Here is a 17,512-nt window from a genome sequence, read left to right as displayed (position 1 = left end):
CGGAGCAAGCTGGCGAAAATGCTCGATCTGTTGATGAGATAGAGCGTCTGCCACCCCATTGCACACTCCAGGAACATGCTTTGCAAGAAATAGAATGTTTAACTGGAGGCATCGTAATGTAAATGCTCGCACCAGATTCATCACCAATGCTGATTTAGAGGATAGGGAGTTGATAACATGTACAACAGCAATGTTATCACACCAGAAATGGACAGCGTGGTTGGCCAGCTGCTCCCCCCATAGCCAAATGGCTACCACATGGGAAAGAACTCCAAAAAGGTGAGGTCACGATGGAGCCCACTTGCCAACCACTCTGTGGGCCACTGCTCCGCACACCAGGGTCTCCGAAAATATACTCCGAATCCGGTGGCTCCTGCTGCATCCAAAGATATCAGGAGCTCTGCTTCAATCTTTTAGTCATCACGCCAAATTGAAATCCCGTTGAAGGATTCCAAAAATTCCTACCAGGCCTCCAGGTCCCTTCGCATGCCTATGGTCATTCAAACTTTATGGTGAGGTAGACGCAGGGGCTCCATGGCATCACATAGCCTCCTCAAGAAGGCCCTCCCAAGGGCCACAACTTTGCAAGTAAAGTTGAGATGCCCCACTAACTGCTGGAGCTCAAGCAGTGACACTGTGCTGCCTCTTGAGAGAAACTAATCGAACTCTGAGACCCGCCTCCTTATCCGCAGGCAGCCGTGAAGCTTGCTGCGTGGTATCCAGCTCAATGCCTAAAAATGTAAGCACTGAGCTGGGGCCCTCCGTCTTTTTGTGTGCTAGTGGCACCCCGAGCTGCCGTGCCAGGCCCTCAAATGACTGCAATAGCCTGGCACATTGCCCAGATCCCGCAGGGCCGATGAAAAGGTAGTCATCTAGGTAGTGAACAGTGTCACTTAACCCCGACCTGACCCAGAGCGCCCATTCCAAAAAGGAACTAAACCGCTCAAAAGCTGCACAGGAAACTGAACATCCCATTGGCAGGGCCATGTCCATATAATACTTCCCTTCAAAGGTAAACCCCAGCAGAACAAAATCACCTGGATGTACTGGCAAAAGGCGAAATGCCGACTTGATGTCGCGTTTTGCCATTTCAGCCCTCACACCACAGCCCTGAACTATCTTGACTGCTTAGTCAAATGAAGTGTACCTGACAGAACAGAGAATGTCCAGAATGGAATCGTTCACTGATCCGCCCCTGGGGTAGGAAAGGTGGTGTATCAAACGGTATTCCCCTGGCACTTTTTTGACACCACCCCCAAGGGGGATACCTGCAAAGTGGCTACCGGCGAAGCCTCAAAGGGGCCAAGGACCCGCCCCTCTGCACACTCCTTGGCTATTTTTGTCCTTACCACATGTTCCATCCCTACTACTGAATGGAGGTTGGAGGCCAAACAAGGGACCCTAGGTCCCTAGTACGGAATCCGAAATCCATAAGTAAAGCCCTCTAGTAAATAAGCCCTATCAGCCGCCAGGGGATAATTGCACAGCAACTGCCTAAGTACCTTCAGTTGTATGGGACTGGGTCCCTTTTCCAGGTGGTTGCTGGTTACTCCCCCCCCCCCCCCGGGGAGTAAATATACAAATTAAACCTCCCCCAAATAACAGAAGCAGCATTAATAGCTTTAAGAAACAGATACCCTTAGTGGCCATTGCTAAGCAACCACAACAGTATTGCCAGCTTTTAAGCCTTGGTTTCTTTCAACAAAAAGCAGAGAGAGTGAGAAAAGCTCCTGGCCTTTGAGGGAAGACTCATGTTTGCATGACTTATCCAGGCCTGGTTGCTTGCTACTGTTCAACAGCAGCCACTGCATGAAAGCTAGACCGATTCCCTACTAGTCTTGTTCCAATCTCATTGCTCCTTTTCCCACTCTGCTGGATTTCACACAAGCTGTCCCGGGGTGGTGAGTTGCCTCACCTCTTTTCAAGTTCCCTCCGTGGCAGGCAGAAAACAGTTTTCAGAGGATCCTGCCTGCTGCGAGGGAACTTGAAAAGAGGAGGGGCAACTCGCTGCCCTGGGGCAGCTTGTGTGAAATCCAGCAGAAGCGCAGCAGGAAAAGGAGCAATGAGACTGGAACAAGACTAGTGGAGAATCAGTCGTAGTGTGGCGTAGTGGTTAGAGTTTCAGGTCTAGGCCTAACAGGACAAGCCGTGGGGTCAAACCCAGTACCCCGCCTTGTCCTGGGAGGGCGAGCCACCCTGCCCCCAGCACAAGCCAAATATCATCTGGCCAATGCTGAGCAGCCAGGTCCAAACTCCACCTCCACTTAGGCCAGCATCCAACCCACTGGAAGGATCTGCCCCGGTGAGGCTTTGTCGTGATCTGCACTCCCCGCATTGAGCCATAAAGCCCTCTGCAGCTCGTACAGACCACCAGCACCAACTAGTGCAAAGTCATAGGTGCTCCCCTAAAATACTGTAGCCAATACCTCATCCTGCCAAGCGACCAAACTAACCTCTTGCCATTCCTGCTCGTTCAAGTTATGTTTAATAAAGCGGCCCGGTTTTCATCCAACAATGTGTCAGCCTTTTCATTCCGACTGGGGGGGCAAGTTTTCTTTTTTTTTTTGTTATATTAATTCTAATAACAAATTGGATGCTTTCAAATAAATGAATTCACATCTGTACTATTTTTACTTTAAAATGACCTATGCAACTAGTCAAGCGTAAGGTAGGAGATACTAAGAAGCTACCACTGCTGAGGTTGAGGGACTTCCCACAAGCTTATTATAGGAAGATGAAAAACAGCCGCATCTTATGCAGGTGAACAGTTGCTGATTGGTCATCTTCCTCCTGTGTGGGCTGCTGAAGCCAGTGTGCTGCATCCACATGGGGCATTGCTTACCAGTCAGCAGCATGCACATATCTGCATGGTACTGACAGAGCTACCACCTGCTTTGGCTACCATATTACATTTCCTATTGGTAAGAATGAGGGACTGATTCTTTCAAGTGAGCGTAAAAGCAGCTTGAGGGGCATATTAAGTAGCAAAACTGGGAGAGAGTTAAATGCTCCCTCTCCCAACATACCATTATCCCCCTTAAGGGTCACAGCCTTGGGGGAGGAATTTGGTTTGGGAAAAGGGTAACAAAATCTCTACCTGCAGAACAGCATCTTTTCATGCCTGCACTTTGAGACACTTTCTTCTCAAGCTAACTAAAAAAGAGTGAGGGGGAAAGTAGAGGAGAAGAGGAGGAGGGAGAGCTGGAGGGGAATGAAACAGACTTAGTGAATAACACACTCAAGAGCTCTCCTGCACAATGAGATTAGCATGATGTGATCATTTTGATGCCAAGGTGCTAACACAATAATACATGTGAGTTTGCCAACTTTTCAAATTGAATATATTTGATTATTTGCTTTTAATTAGGGTGAGTTTTGGAGTATGTACAGGATTGTTAGAGATCCAGGCAAAGCCTCCTGCGGCAGGACAACATAGTCTCCATAAAGATGATATGGCATTGTTCTTTTTTGAGCTGTGAAGAATGAGATTTAACGGCAGTGTTAAACATTTTAGCCTCGCCTCTCTTATGCCTCTTTTTCAGCTGACTGGCAAAGCCCCGCTGATATGAGGAAATAAATCTCTTATCTGATCTGGACACTAAGGGCTCTGCCATAAGAAAATATGAAGACCAACCCCTCCAATGAGAGGATTTTGCTGATCTATACAGACTACTGGCTTCCTTACTTCCCTTCAGTGAAATCTGAAGCAAATTCTTGTCATTCCCTCCTTTCCTTTGCCCCTCATTGATTCACCACATAGACTGATGGAAACAAAAGCTGGCAAATTATTATATTGATATTAACTTAGGCATTAAGACCAATGAACAAATAGATTCATGTGCACCAAATGTGCATGTTCACTGTGTGATTTAGTTTGCTGTACCTGGCTGCCTCCTAACTTCATGTTCCATATCTACTGGTCACAGTTATGCAGTTTAACCATTTGGTGGCTATATCCGGGGTAAATTGTGTTTACCTTCAAAGCAAGCTTCTGTCCATTCTGTTCACTGTCTGGAGGACATTCTCTGGAGATAAGAAAGTCTCTTGGAGTGATCCAACTTATTAGTAGACTCATTTGGGGACAGATACTAACTTCCTTACAGATGACAACACAATACTATTGTGTAAATGACATTTACTGGCAACTCCAGTTTGTACGAAGCCGAAGTTTTCCAAAGTCACTGCAGCATTAATAACATTACATTTAAATACTTGTGCATTGTGTGTGCATTTTTATATCCTGCCTTTTCCCTGCTTTGTGCTCCTTGTGTCATCAGAAGCTCCTTGGAGGACACTTAAACTGTGAGATGTAATCTTAAAAGGTTCATTAGCAGAGCATGAGGATTTGAATCACAATCTCCCGATGCAATGCTTTGTCCACATCACAATGACTCTCCCCTTGGGGTGTGTGGTTGTTGCTGCTAAGTTTGTCAACATGGGTCAGAGACGGAGAGCTGACAAAGGGTTGTCCACCCTTACAAAGGGTGCCACAACTGTTAGTCCCTACTGTTAGCACATGGAGGCTCTTGTACATGTGATGCAGCATTTGGGGACTAATGTATGAACTGAACCTGTAAATAAAAAATTGATATGGTTCTTGAAAAAGAGATGGGCAAGTTAGAAGGATTTGAAGTTTGAAGAGCAGTACAGATTTTGGAAACAAGAACAGCAAGGAATTAATTATCACTTGATCAAGGCTGTGTGTGTGTGTGTGTGTGGGGGGGTAATGTTTAACTGATCCACAGCATGAAAATAAGTGTAAAGTAAAAGCTTCTTATTAGCATCCTTGGACAGTAACTGTAACTTCCCTTTGTATGAAAAGGAGAATAATGAAAGAAAACACAAATCACACTCAATCAAATTAGTGAATCTATTATTTACTTTCTTGGTTACTTTGCAGCTTTAAAGAACTTAGTTCTTCTGCACCCCCAAGAAATCAGGAGACTAGACATATATTGCGGGTGCAATTGCAGCGCCTTTTTACCTACATACTTTTTTCAGATGGACATGTATATTTAAAATCCCTCCCCCCGCCATTAAACAATAGAAAGAAACAAATGGTTGACAATAACAACGGCAGAGGCTCTCCAACAAAAGCATGCAATTATTACAATTATACTATCCTTGATTAGGCTCCCATGCATTGCATTTCAATGTAATTGATGTTGTAGGTTGACACATTGGACACCAAATATTCTCGCCTGTCCCTTCACTCTTTTGTTTCAGAGCCTAATTTGCATTTTCTATGCTTTTAGTAATGAAGACTTAGCACTTTTCCTCCATTAGAAAAAAGAGAAAGAGAGAGACGCACACACACACATACACACACAAGCACACACACATACAATAATCTGCAACTCGGCACTTGTTTAAGGATTCTGACCCCCCAAAATACCACTTTGCTTCACACATTAGCTGCTTACAAAGAAGGGAGCTAATGTATCATCTAATTGGGCAAACCACTGCATCTGATTTCTCTCAATCAGACTATTAGCTTCGTAATTACCCATCTGCCTCATGTGGAAAAACGGCAAGGCGAACACCCAGCTAATAACATTCTCAAGAGCTCTCCAGCACACTGAGATGAGCACAATGTTGTGGGATATGGTCCCTAACCATTTAAGTGCCAAGGAGGTCTTTACAATGCAGGGGGAGTTTGCCAGCCTTCCCAGTTTGAACACGGTTAATTATTTGTCTTTAATTAGTCTGAGTTTTGGGGAGTCTTTTCAGGGTTGGTTTTTTTAAACTGAGAAATAAATGGCAGCAAAGAAACCCCCTTAAGCATCCTACCAGTCTGTTCTGAACTGGGGTATGCTTTGTCAAGGCAGCACAGTTTCCCCCCTAGCAAAACCAACTGGGATCAAAGTCATCTGGATAGCTAAGAGTTTGTGCCAGTATATCAAGGCTTTAATTTTTAAAAAATGTTTGACTATATTGTCCTTTTATCTTAACTGAGAAGTTTATTGTGCAAGAGTGAGATGTAACACTCTATAAAATTCCAGATATTTCAGAAGATATGACTGCCACATATAGAATCCTCACCCCACACTGTGTAATAAAACAAAATGTGTGATATGATATAACCATGGTATTAAGAGTGGTAGCTAGGATGGTGGGTGCACTACTCCATTGTCCCACCCTACAAATGGTTTCAAAGGTAGCTCTTTTAATTTGTGGCATTACAGCTTTCACACTCTCAAAAAATTGATGGTTCATCAAATTTTACCCACCCAATACCACCTGCGCCTAACTTTTTATCATGATAAAATTATTCTGGGAAAAAGAATCTTCCTTTAGAACATAAGAAGAGCCCTGATGGGCTCACACTGTGGTCAACCAGTTGTCCTTGCTGGAGAGTCAACAGAGAGCACTGAGACCAAGTCATCCCCTGGATGCTGCCTCCTAGTACTGGTCTTCAGCTACTGAGAATGTGGCCATGGAAGTTACTTACATGAGATAAGGAGAAAGACATAGAAGCTCTTATTTATGGATGGAGTTCTTTGGAAGAAAGAAAAGGTTTTGGAGTCATGTCAACACATGTGCTTGGTAACTGAGTAATAGAAGTGACCCAGTTTTTGCCTGTCATTGCAAGCCTCCCACCTGGAAATGTGACAGATCTGCTGAACAAAGAAAGCTGTTACAGTACTGTTGTGTTAGTTTCTTTACCTGCCTCTTGACAGGGAAGGGAAAGTCTCCATATGATGATGTGAAGGAACAGACTCACAAGCCCTTTCCAGTTCCTTATGATTGGACCCCCAGGAGGTCAGAAGAGCTCCCAGGGTACCAATTACAATTTGGGCAACCATCATCTGCCACCAAAAATTCTTAGGAGTATTGTCTGCCTGATGGAATCATACATCTAGCACTCTGTACCTGTGTTATGATTTAAAGGCCCCACCTAGTCATCATGCCTACCACTGCCCTTCTACAAGTAAGCACAGGGGGAATCTACATGACTTTGTTCTTTAGAGCTATCATGCTCCAGAGATGGAGAGCTGCCCCTCCTCAGTATCACACTTCAGATAGCTAGAGCGAGCAGACATTGGGAGTTTCCAGAGATCTGAGTTGGAGAGTTCAAAATAGAAGATAATTTAATAAGTGAATAGATAATTCAATTCAAGCAATTCAGACTTATCAAAGGTGAAAACACATAGTCTTCTGTCCCTGCACTAGGTACTTCCTAAACAATAATTTTAGGACAAGCAAGTTTTATCTGAAGTTGCAGTAAATATTATCTTAGACTGTGGACAAGATGGAGTCCCTTGGTGAAAACTTTGTCCATCATGACTTGTTCCATAATGAAGAGTGGCCCCAAATGAAAGACACCACTCTCCCTCATGTCCAGAGTTCTTATAACTTCTCTTCCTCCTCACTTACTCCTTTTGAAATGGCCTTCCTGTCCCAAAGAAACTTTCCCATCTATTACTTTAGCCTTCAACAGCTCTAGGTGTGACTGACTAGCAGGAGATGGAGCAGAAATACATTAGCATAACTAAGAGCTTGAATGTTCTGTGCTGGGAGCCTGATGGCTATTATCTCCAGCTTCCATCCCTTCTCTCAGTTGTCACTCTGCAGCAGGGCTCCTAACCATGGAGAGAAAGCAGTCATGATAACTGAAACATTGGGGGTGAATTCTTGGGTGGAAGGTCATCCACAGATGACATTAAGGACATTTATTTTGTTCTAGTAGATGTTACAGGGGCACTGTCAGCATGAAGGCATTATGCATTTCTTTCCCTGTAAAATCACTGTCAGTAAGAAGGTGTGATGTCACGTCCATGTTTTCCCTGGAAGTGACATAATGCCTTCATGCTGGCAGTGCCCCCCCCCCCCATGTCAGCTACTCCAGTCTTCCAACAGTTGCTACTCTCCAGGTGAGAACTCTTGTTATTACAGTGGATTGGCATATGACCAAGATCAGTTCTCCTGGAGAAAATGGATACTTTGGAGCAGAGGTCCTCACCCACTGGGCTGTGGACCAGTACCAGGCCGTGGCCTGCTAGCAACCAGGTCGTGGACTCTGGAGTGAGGCAGAGCAGCCCCAGACTGAAAGTGCAGCACGGTCTTGCTCCAAGGCTGCCTTGCAGGGGAGGCAGCCTTGGAGTGAGGCCACATCGCTTCTTTCATCCACCCGAGACCCGGGCTGGCAGAAGGGGCAGCGCTGCTATGACCTTAGCCTACCCCTCATTTCTAGACCTCCATCAATCAGCTGATTTGCAGGGGTCTTTAAATGGGAGGGGGAGGCAGAACAGCCCCAGTCTCCCCCCATTTAAAGACCCCCATGGGGGCAGGTATGTGGTGTGGGCAAGGGGGCAGCCTGGGTTGGCAAAACCCTCAGTGTCGCCTCCCCCACTGGTCCGTGGAAAAATTGTCTTCCACAAAACCGGTCCCTGGTGCCAAAAAGGTTGGGGGCCACTGCTTTGGAGGGTAGACTTTATGGCATTATACTCAGCTGAGGTTCCTCCCCTCCTCAAGCCCCATCCTCCCTAGGCTCCACTCCCCAAATCTTCAGGCTTTTTCCAACCGAGAGCTGGCAATCCTGCTGACAACTCTACTTGCAGGAGTATTAGACCATGCAGTGTAATCCTTCTCCTACCACCTTGAAAGAGTACAGTTTAAGAAAATCTTTTTTGTTTGATGTCACTGATTGTCTAAATGGCCCTTAATGTTGTATTTTCTGTTTGCTGCAGCTTTACACTATTATAGTCTTGGCTCTTACCACAGTCGTGAAAATAGATGGTTATTGTTCCTGTTTTATAGATGGCAACCCTATAAATCAGTTTCTGTTTTGCTAACTCTGGTTTAACTCTGAGAAAGCCAGTTTGGTGTAGTGGTAAAGTATGTGGACTCTTATCTGGGAGAATCAGGTTTGATTCCTCCACTTGCAGCTGCTGGAATGGCCTTGGGTTAGTCATAGCTATCACAGGAGTTGTCCTTGAAATGGCAGTTGCTGTGAGAGCCCTCTCAGCCCCACCTACCTCACAGGCAACACTCTCTCTAAGCAGTGGAGTCTTGTGAGCAGAAATTCTACTTTGTGAGCAATTGGCATTTTATTTGCCTCAGCTGATCCATTTCTATATCAGCCTCAGTCTCCATTTGCAATATGGGCAGAATATAATCAGCCTACCTTGAAAGACTGTGGGTTAGTGACATGATGTATGTGCAGGACCTCCAGTTCTAGAAGAAAAAGAGGAGGAGGTGATTGAATTTATACCCCATCATACTCAGAGTGGCTTACAATATCCTTTCCCTTCCCCTCCCCACAGCAGACACCCTGCAAGGTAAGTAGGGCTGAGAGAGCTCTCCAAGAACTCTCCTTGAGCAGAACAGCTCTGAGAGAGTTAGGTCACTCCAGCAGTCGCATGTGGTGGAGTGGGGAATCAAACCCAGTTCTCCCAGATAAGAGTCTGCGCACTTAACCACTACACCAAACTGGGACTCCTGAAACTTGCTATGTGAACACTAAGCTAATTATGATTTTTTTTTAAATGACTTGTCATCTAACAACCTTTTATTATAATTAATGAATTATATAACTAGCCTTTAGTTTCCAGCTTCCAAAGTTCCCTCCAAGCAACAGTTGAAATGATTGCTGTTAATAAAAAAAATCTTAAAGCTGTACAGATATTGTGAAATCTAAATAATTACAGCTAACCCCTAAGAGTAAAGACAGCATTCAAATTTAATTTCTTATATATTTAACATACAGGACAAAATCCTATTCTAGTATTTTTTTTAAAGTACAGAACCTACCAAAACACAACTCCTTAATACAGCATAGTTCCTCCAAACACATCTTCTATCACTGCATTGGTATATTTACCACAACATAGTCTTTGTCCCAGTTCATCTCTGTTTTTTTTTTTAACTCCTCAGCAACAAAAGTGTTTGCTGCCCCCATATTGAAGGCTGAATATTTAGGATGATGAAACTATACAGTATTGTGATGTCAATCTTTATGTTGTTACTTGCAGCAATGCCTGGGGTAAGGACAAGGACAGAATTAGTGTTAGCAGATGGAAGCTTGAAACTTTGTGGAGAAATTAATGTAGCTGGACTGAAAAGGACTTTAGATATAGCAGCTTTGCTGTGGGCATAAGCTGTCAATCTTTTTTTCCCCCTGAAGTGAGTGGAAGATTGCAAATGAAGTTAGTGTGTTTGATGTGTTCTTGTTATTTGTTATTTAATAAAGTCCTTGGCAATTCTCATGGCCTGTCCAGATTTACAGAAGTTCATCCAGAACCCAGAAGTGTAACATTGTCTAGGGGTACACATAGATCATCACCTAATGAAAACCATGGCCATGATGTCGTGTAGTAAAATACAAGCATTAAAATTTCCTCCAGTATACTATAACTATGGGCACAGGTATACTATAAAGGTTAACCAGGAAAAGGCTTTTCCAAGGAATAATAATAATAATAATAATAATAATAATAATAATAATAATAATAATAATAATAATAATAATAACAACTTTATCTTTATATCCCGCCCTCCCCCGCCGAGGCGGGCTCAGGGCGGCTAACAGACATGGAGATCCCATGATTCATGTAAAACAATGTAAACAATTTTAAATATATCAATTGCATAATAAATTATTTAGAATAGATAAAATGTATAAAATGGGTGCTAAAAACTGTAATCATAATATCCACAAGATGGCTAGATGTCCACACGTCAGATTAATCGGGTTCTATCTCGAAAGCAAGCTGGAAAAGAAATGTTTTGCAAGCCCTGCGGAATTGGTTCAGGTCCCGCAGGGCTCGCGCCATCTCTGGAAGGTGGTTCCACCAATCCTAAAATCAATGGTTTTGTGAATTTCTAGTAATTCCTGTGAAGTTCCCAGAATATCTGGAGGGACTGGGTAAAGTTAGGACTTCCAATTTTCAGGTGAAGCCTGGCAATTTCCTGGAACTGTAGCTGATCTGCAGACTGCAGTGATTAGTTCCCCTATAGAAAATGGCTACTTTGGAAGGTGGACTCTATGGCATTATACTCCTCAGAGGTTACTCTCCTGTCCAAACTCTGCTCTCCTCAGGCTGCACCCCCCCAATCCCCTCCATTTTTCCCAACCTGGAGTTGGCATCCTTAGGCACAGCTATAGAAAGAGGCTTAAAGAAATTAATCTTATTTGTTTTGAAATTTTTTGTTCCTCCTTGTGACTTATAAGAATGGGGAGGTTTCTATTGTACAAATATTCATAGAGAGACAATCTTTCAATCAGCATAGATTCAGATTATAATTCCAAATCATTAATAGTAATTTAAAAAGCCACAGCAGTAGTAAATAGTTCTCCATCTAAATGGTAAAGAATTTTATCAGCCTCTCCAATAGCTCCTTATCATCATATTGAAATTCAGTATTAAGCAAGCTGGAAGATCTCCACCAGAAGGGAGCTCTGTAATGAAGGCCCTGATTCTTGTGCTCGTGAGCATTATCTCAGACAATTGTAGCACTTGGAGTTCCAATCTGATTTATTTAACGTCCTTTTTTCAAGGAAGCAGAACTCCAGGCTCACAAGAACTCCTAGATCAGCAGCTAGAGAAAATGTTTTGTTTGTGTAAGTTGCCTACTCCACTCCTGGCATCTCTCATTAAAAGGATCTCAGGTGGCATGATGTTGCTCCCTATCAGTTTAGACAGCTCTGAATAGATAGATCATTGGTTGTATTCAAGGAGTCTGGCAGCTTCATATGTTCTATGGATATGTACATGCCTTTCAAAAGCCCTCACCCTTAGGTTGCAGTGCTGGTGGAATTCAGATGGAGTATAAAACAGGAAATAACCAGAAAATAATAAAATTAGTACAGTAATGTTTTGTAATTTAATCTCAAAGATACCAAAAAAGGAGCTTTTACCTCATTGCAGCAAATTTTGCTCCTCTGATCAAATTTCTTTGTTCTACTAAGAGATAAATAAAATTGCTATTCTGCCTGAACATTGTAGAACCTGGGATACAACTAGTGTATAGTGTGACATATGTGTGGAAGTAAACCCCACAGAATCTAATAGAACATGTTTTGCATGCATGTGTGTTAAGGACTATGACCCTAGCCATTTGATGTGGTGACCAATTTTTTTTCCTAATGGGCTGCAATTTCTTGCTGTATTCTGTTTTCTGTTCCTTTCCTTGAAATGCCCTTGACTTCTTCTTGAAATCACTTGTATAGCAGATATGAACTCACTTATAATTATGGTCTACACCTGATGCTTTGTTTGGCATTGTGTATGATGATTATACATAAGAAAAGATCTCCTTTTGAAAAAAAGGTAATATAAATGACTGAATACCAAATGAAAAGGATGAATCAAGAGATTAAAGAAAGGGTTAAAAGTGCTACCATTATACAAGGATATAACTAGACAACTTTAGATTTACAGCCAGTTAACTGTCTATTGAATATAAATGAGAACTGTAGGGCTTTAACCAATATTCCCTCTAAGCTATGGAGTCTTGTGAGCAAAAATTCTACTTTGTGAGCTTCTGGTATTAAAGTTGTGAGCTACTGCATAGATTAGTTTGCTCTGGGGCCATTTTTCCTGAGCTAATACAAAAATATGTGAGCCAGAGGCTAAAAACAGCGAGCTAGCTCACACTAACTCAGCTTAGAGGGAACACTGCCTGTAACTTACCTTTGTACCTTTCAGAGCATAATTCTTATACTTTCAATCTACTGTAACTAAATTAGGAGGAAGATTTTCTGTGAGGTCTTCATCCTAAAGTTCCTGTTCCCGTAATGTTTATATTTTGCTTTTTAAGTCATTAATAATGGAGATGGCACAGGCATGACATAAAGTGATCTTAGTGACTATGAACTTGTGAGGAAATACGTGAATCTGGGTGTGGAAGTTCAGTTGAGAGTCTCTGAATAAAAATAAAGATGTAAGAAATAATAGTGAGGCCAGGCAGAGGACTTGAATGAGACACTCTTAGAACAGATTACAAAGACCTCAAAGAGATGGGACATAGTGGTCATAGGAGATTTCAATTACCCAGATGTCTGTTGGAAGTCCAACTCTGCTAAAAATGAAAGGTCAAATAAATTCTTGACTGGTCTTGCTGACAACTTCATTTTCCAGAAGGTGGAGAGGGAAACAAGGGGATTTGCTATCTTGGACTTGAATCTCACCAACAGGGAAGAACTAGTTGACAAGGTAAAAGTAGTGGGCACCCTGGATAGTAAAAACCATGAAATACTGGAATTTACAGTCTTGGGGAAGGGAAAAGCTGTATGTTGTCAGACATATATGTTGCACTTCAGGAAAGCAAACTTTGACGTACTTAGAGTTATGCTGAGTAGAATCTCATGGCCAGAAATACTTGAGGAGAAGGGAGTTCAAGAGGGGTTGGTGTTTCTTAAAAGTGAAATATTGAAGGCACAATCATATTTTTCCTATGAGAAGGAAAAATAGGAGGAGCCTAAAGAAACACCTTTTTTCTTTAAATGAAACTAAGTCCTTGGGGCCAGAGGAACTGAATCCAAGGGTACTAAAAGAACTTGCAGATATAATTTTTGAACCTCTGGTCATTATTTTGGAGAATTCTTGGAGAACAGGTGAGGTGCCAGAAAACTGGAGGTGGGCAAATGTTGTCTCCATCCAAGAAGGGGAAAAAGGAGGATCTGGGTAACTACTGACCTGCCAGTTTAACATCTATATCTGGAAAAGTTTTAGAACAAATAATCAATGAGTCAGTCCTTGAGCATTTAGAAGAGATGGCTGTTGATTAATAGGAGCCAGCATGGTTTTCTCAATAACAAGTAATGTCAGACTAACCATATCTCTTATTTTGAAATAGTTACTACCTTGCTGAATCATGGGAATGCTGTAGACATAGTTTATCTTGATTTCAGTAAGGCTTTTGACAAGGTTCCACATAATATTTTGGTTGACAAGTTGGTAAAATATGTTTTGGATCCTATTACTGCTAGATAGATTTGTAACTGATTGATAGATTGCACCCAAAGAGTGATGCTGGTTCATTTTTTTGTCTGTGTATCCACCCTGTTAAATCAATAACAGCTGTTTACTTTTTTTTTAAAATGGTGCATAGTTGTTTTCTATTGCTCCAGAACGTCAGACCAGAACCAACAGGTTAAAATTAAATCAGAAGAGTTTTCAGCTAAACATTAGGAAGAACTTCCTAACATTAGTTGTTGTAGATTTTCCAGGCTGTATCTTTCTGTGTTATACCTCTGAGGATGCTGGTCACAGCTGCTGGTGAAATATCAGGTACTACTATGCCAAGACCATGGCCATATAGCCTGGAAAATCTACAACTAATAAACTACAGCCATGAAAGTCTTCAACAACTTCCTGACAGTTAGAGTGGTTCCTCAGTGGAACAGGCTTTCCTGGGAAGTGGTGGTCTCTCCTTCTTTGGAGGTTTTTAAGCAGAGGCAAGATGGCCATCTAGCAATGCTGAGTCTGTGAACTTTGGCAGATCATGAGAAGGAGGTCAGGAAGGGTTGCATCAGTGCTTAGTTCTCATGGCTCTTTCTTACATGCCCAGGGAAATTCTGTTCATCACTTTGGGGTCAGGCAGCAATTTTTCTCCAATTTGACTAGAGGTTCTGGCTTTTGTTGTTGTTGTCATCATCTGGGCATGGAGCAGGTGTCACTAGGTGTGTGTGGGGGAAGTATTTGTAAATTTCCTGGATTGTGCAGGGGTTGGACTAGACCCCGGAGGTCCCTTCCGATTCTGTGATTTGTTGACTAGTAGCAGCTCTGCAGGGTCACAGGCTGTGAGTCTTTCCCAATAAACTGCAGTCCTTTAACTGCAGGTGCCAAAGTTTGAACCTCCATGCAAAGCATATGCTCTTCCACATAGCCATGGTTTCTCCTTGAACATGTCCATATTTTGGCACCACTGATTCAGTGCTGAGTTATTTGATGGTTGTTGCAATAACCCTAATCTAATTGTATGAACTAATCTTGGAATGATTTCAAGTTCATCTAAATCAAGAGTAATACCACATGTTTAGAAACATCAGATGCTATAGATTTGTATGGACTACACCATTTCAGAGTGCAGCTGAGAGAATTACCTGTTAAAATTGTTCCTTGTATAAACAAAAAAAATTATTGCAGATAGAAAAATAGCAATACCAGGGAAAGGGGTAAGTTAGAGTCATTCTTTCTTACATGGTAACTTTCTATGTATAGTAAGTTTTTTTTTTAAATGTATGTGAACATTCATACAAGAGAACTGCTTTCCAGAATGGTATAGGTGTGTGCCACGTTGGAACGTTTAGGATGTCCCCCAAGGTTCCTCAGCATGATCATCCAGCTACACGAAGACCAGCGAGGCCAAGTCAGACACTGCAACGACCTCTCGGAGCCCTTCCCAATAGGCACAGGTGTAAAGCAAGGCTGCGTTCTCGCGCCAACTCTCTTTACGATCTTCTTTAGCATGATGCTTCAAAGAGCCGCAGTAGATCTAGATGAGGATGATGGTGTCTACATCCGCTATCGCACCGATGGCAGCCTGTTCAACCTGAGGCGACTAAAGGCACACTCCAAGACAATGGAAAAACTCATCCGAGAGCTACTGTTTGCTGATGATGCTGCACTCGTCTCCCACTCGGTATCAGCTCTGCAGCATATGACGTCCTGCTTTGCAGAGGCTGCCAAGCTATTTGGCCTAGAAGTTAGTCTGAAGAAGACAGAAGTTCTCCACCAGCCTGCACCCCAGGAAGATTATCACCCTCCCTGCATCACTGTGGGTGAATCAGTTCTGAAGACAGTCCAGCAGTTCAGCTACCTGGGGTGCATCATCTCCTCAGATGCCAAGATCGACAAGGAGATTGACAACAGGCTGGCAAAGGCAAACCGTGCATTTGGCCGACTGCACAAAAGAGTGTGGAGCAGCAAGCATCTGAAAAAAGGCACAAAGATCAATGTTTACAAAGCGGTTGTGATGACAACCCTCATCTATGGCTCCGAATCGTGGGTTTTATACCGTCATCACCTGCGACTCCTTGAGCGCTTTCATCAGCGCTGCCTTCGCATCATCCTCAACATCCACTGGAGTGACTTTGTGACCAACACTGAAGTCCTCAAGCGGGCAGAGGTTACCAGCATCGAGGCACTGCTGTTGAAGACGCAGCTGCGCTGGGCAGGGCATATTTCTAGGATGGAAAACCACCGCCTTCCCAAGATTGCCCTGTATGGCGAACTCTCCACCGGCCATCGAAATAGAGGGGCACCAAAGAAGAGGTACAAGGACTCCTTGAAGAAATCCCTTAGCACCTGTCACATCAACCATCACCAGTGGTCTGACCTAGCCTCAGATCGCAAAGCATGGAGGCACACCATCCACCAGGCTGTCTCTTCCTTTGAGAACACACGCATAGCTGGTCTTGAGGACAAAAGGAGATTGAGGAAGAATCGCACTGCTACAGGACCAACCCTAAATCAGACTTTTCCCTGCAGCCGCTGTGGCCGGACCTGCCTGTCCCACATTGGTCTTGTCAGCCACCAGCGAGCCTGCAGCAAACGTGGACTATTGCACCCTTCTTAAATCTTCGTTCGCGAAGCCAAGCCGAGAGATAGGTGTGTGCCAAAGCCTCTCCCTATTGCTGCCTCCTCAGCAAGTGGTTTTCAGAGATATGCTGACCATTCAGCCATTATAACTATTAGCCATTGATGAAAATATCCTTCATGGATTTTAAAGCTATTATACAAAATTCTGTGTTTCCACTTGGGAATCTTATTTGTGAAGCTACTGCCTGCGTTCAGTATGCAGACAGTATATATAGCAAAGCGGAACAAATTATAGTTTGAAATGAGAATGACCCTTGGAATCTCTAGGACTTATATGTTCCTTCCTCCTCTTCTCAATGCTTTAACAACTTTGTTGCCTATAAGCAGGATTGAAAATGTTTTAATTTTGGTTTACCATCCTGGTTTGTTGGCGAGAAACAAACTGCAACTTTAGTCTTTCAGAGGCCACAACAAGCTGCAGTTCATTCTAAACAAGGAGGTCTTCAACCTGGAACAGCATGTGCTGGGTGGGGAGAGAACAGAAGGCAGGAGGAACATATGAATATGATGACTGCCAGGCCATGGATACCAAAGCAGGGAAACAAACCTCTGGAGGCCCTGGCCACCTGGGGTGGGGGCTTATGTACCCAGGCAAGTCATACGATTTGTGTTCATATGAGGTCTAAATTTGGCTTTGGTAATCTGATAGTGGGACCTGTGGTTATCTTTGTCTGGGATTGGAGACCAGCTAGCTTGTTATTCCTGCTTGCATCTGTTAAAACATGTTCATTATGTTGTATGGTAATTTGCTGTTCAACCTCTACCTATATGTATGGACTGGTAACTTCTATTTAAGTGTATCTGAAGAAGTGTGCATTCACACACAAGCTCATGCCTTGAATAAAACTTTGTTGGTCTTAAAGATGCCACTGGACTAAAAATTTATCCTTGACTACAGAAAGATGAAAGGTATTTTCAAAGCCATAAAAGGGGTGGGGGCAGATTACTGAAACAGAAAGATCTAG

Source organism: Heteronotia binoei, chromosome 1 (assembly GCF_032191835.1).
Source record: "Heteronotia binoei isolate CCM8104 ecotype False Entrance Well chromosome 1, APGP_CSIRO_Hbin_v1, whole genome shotgun sequence".
NCBI classification, from domain to species: domain Eukaryota; kingdom Metazoa; phylum Chordata; class Lepidosauria; order Squamata; family Gekkonidae; genus Heteronotia; species Heteronotia binoei.
The sequence above is the reverse complement of the archived record's forward strand: the minus strand, read 5'-3'. Positions refer to the sequence as shown.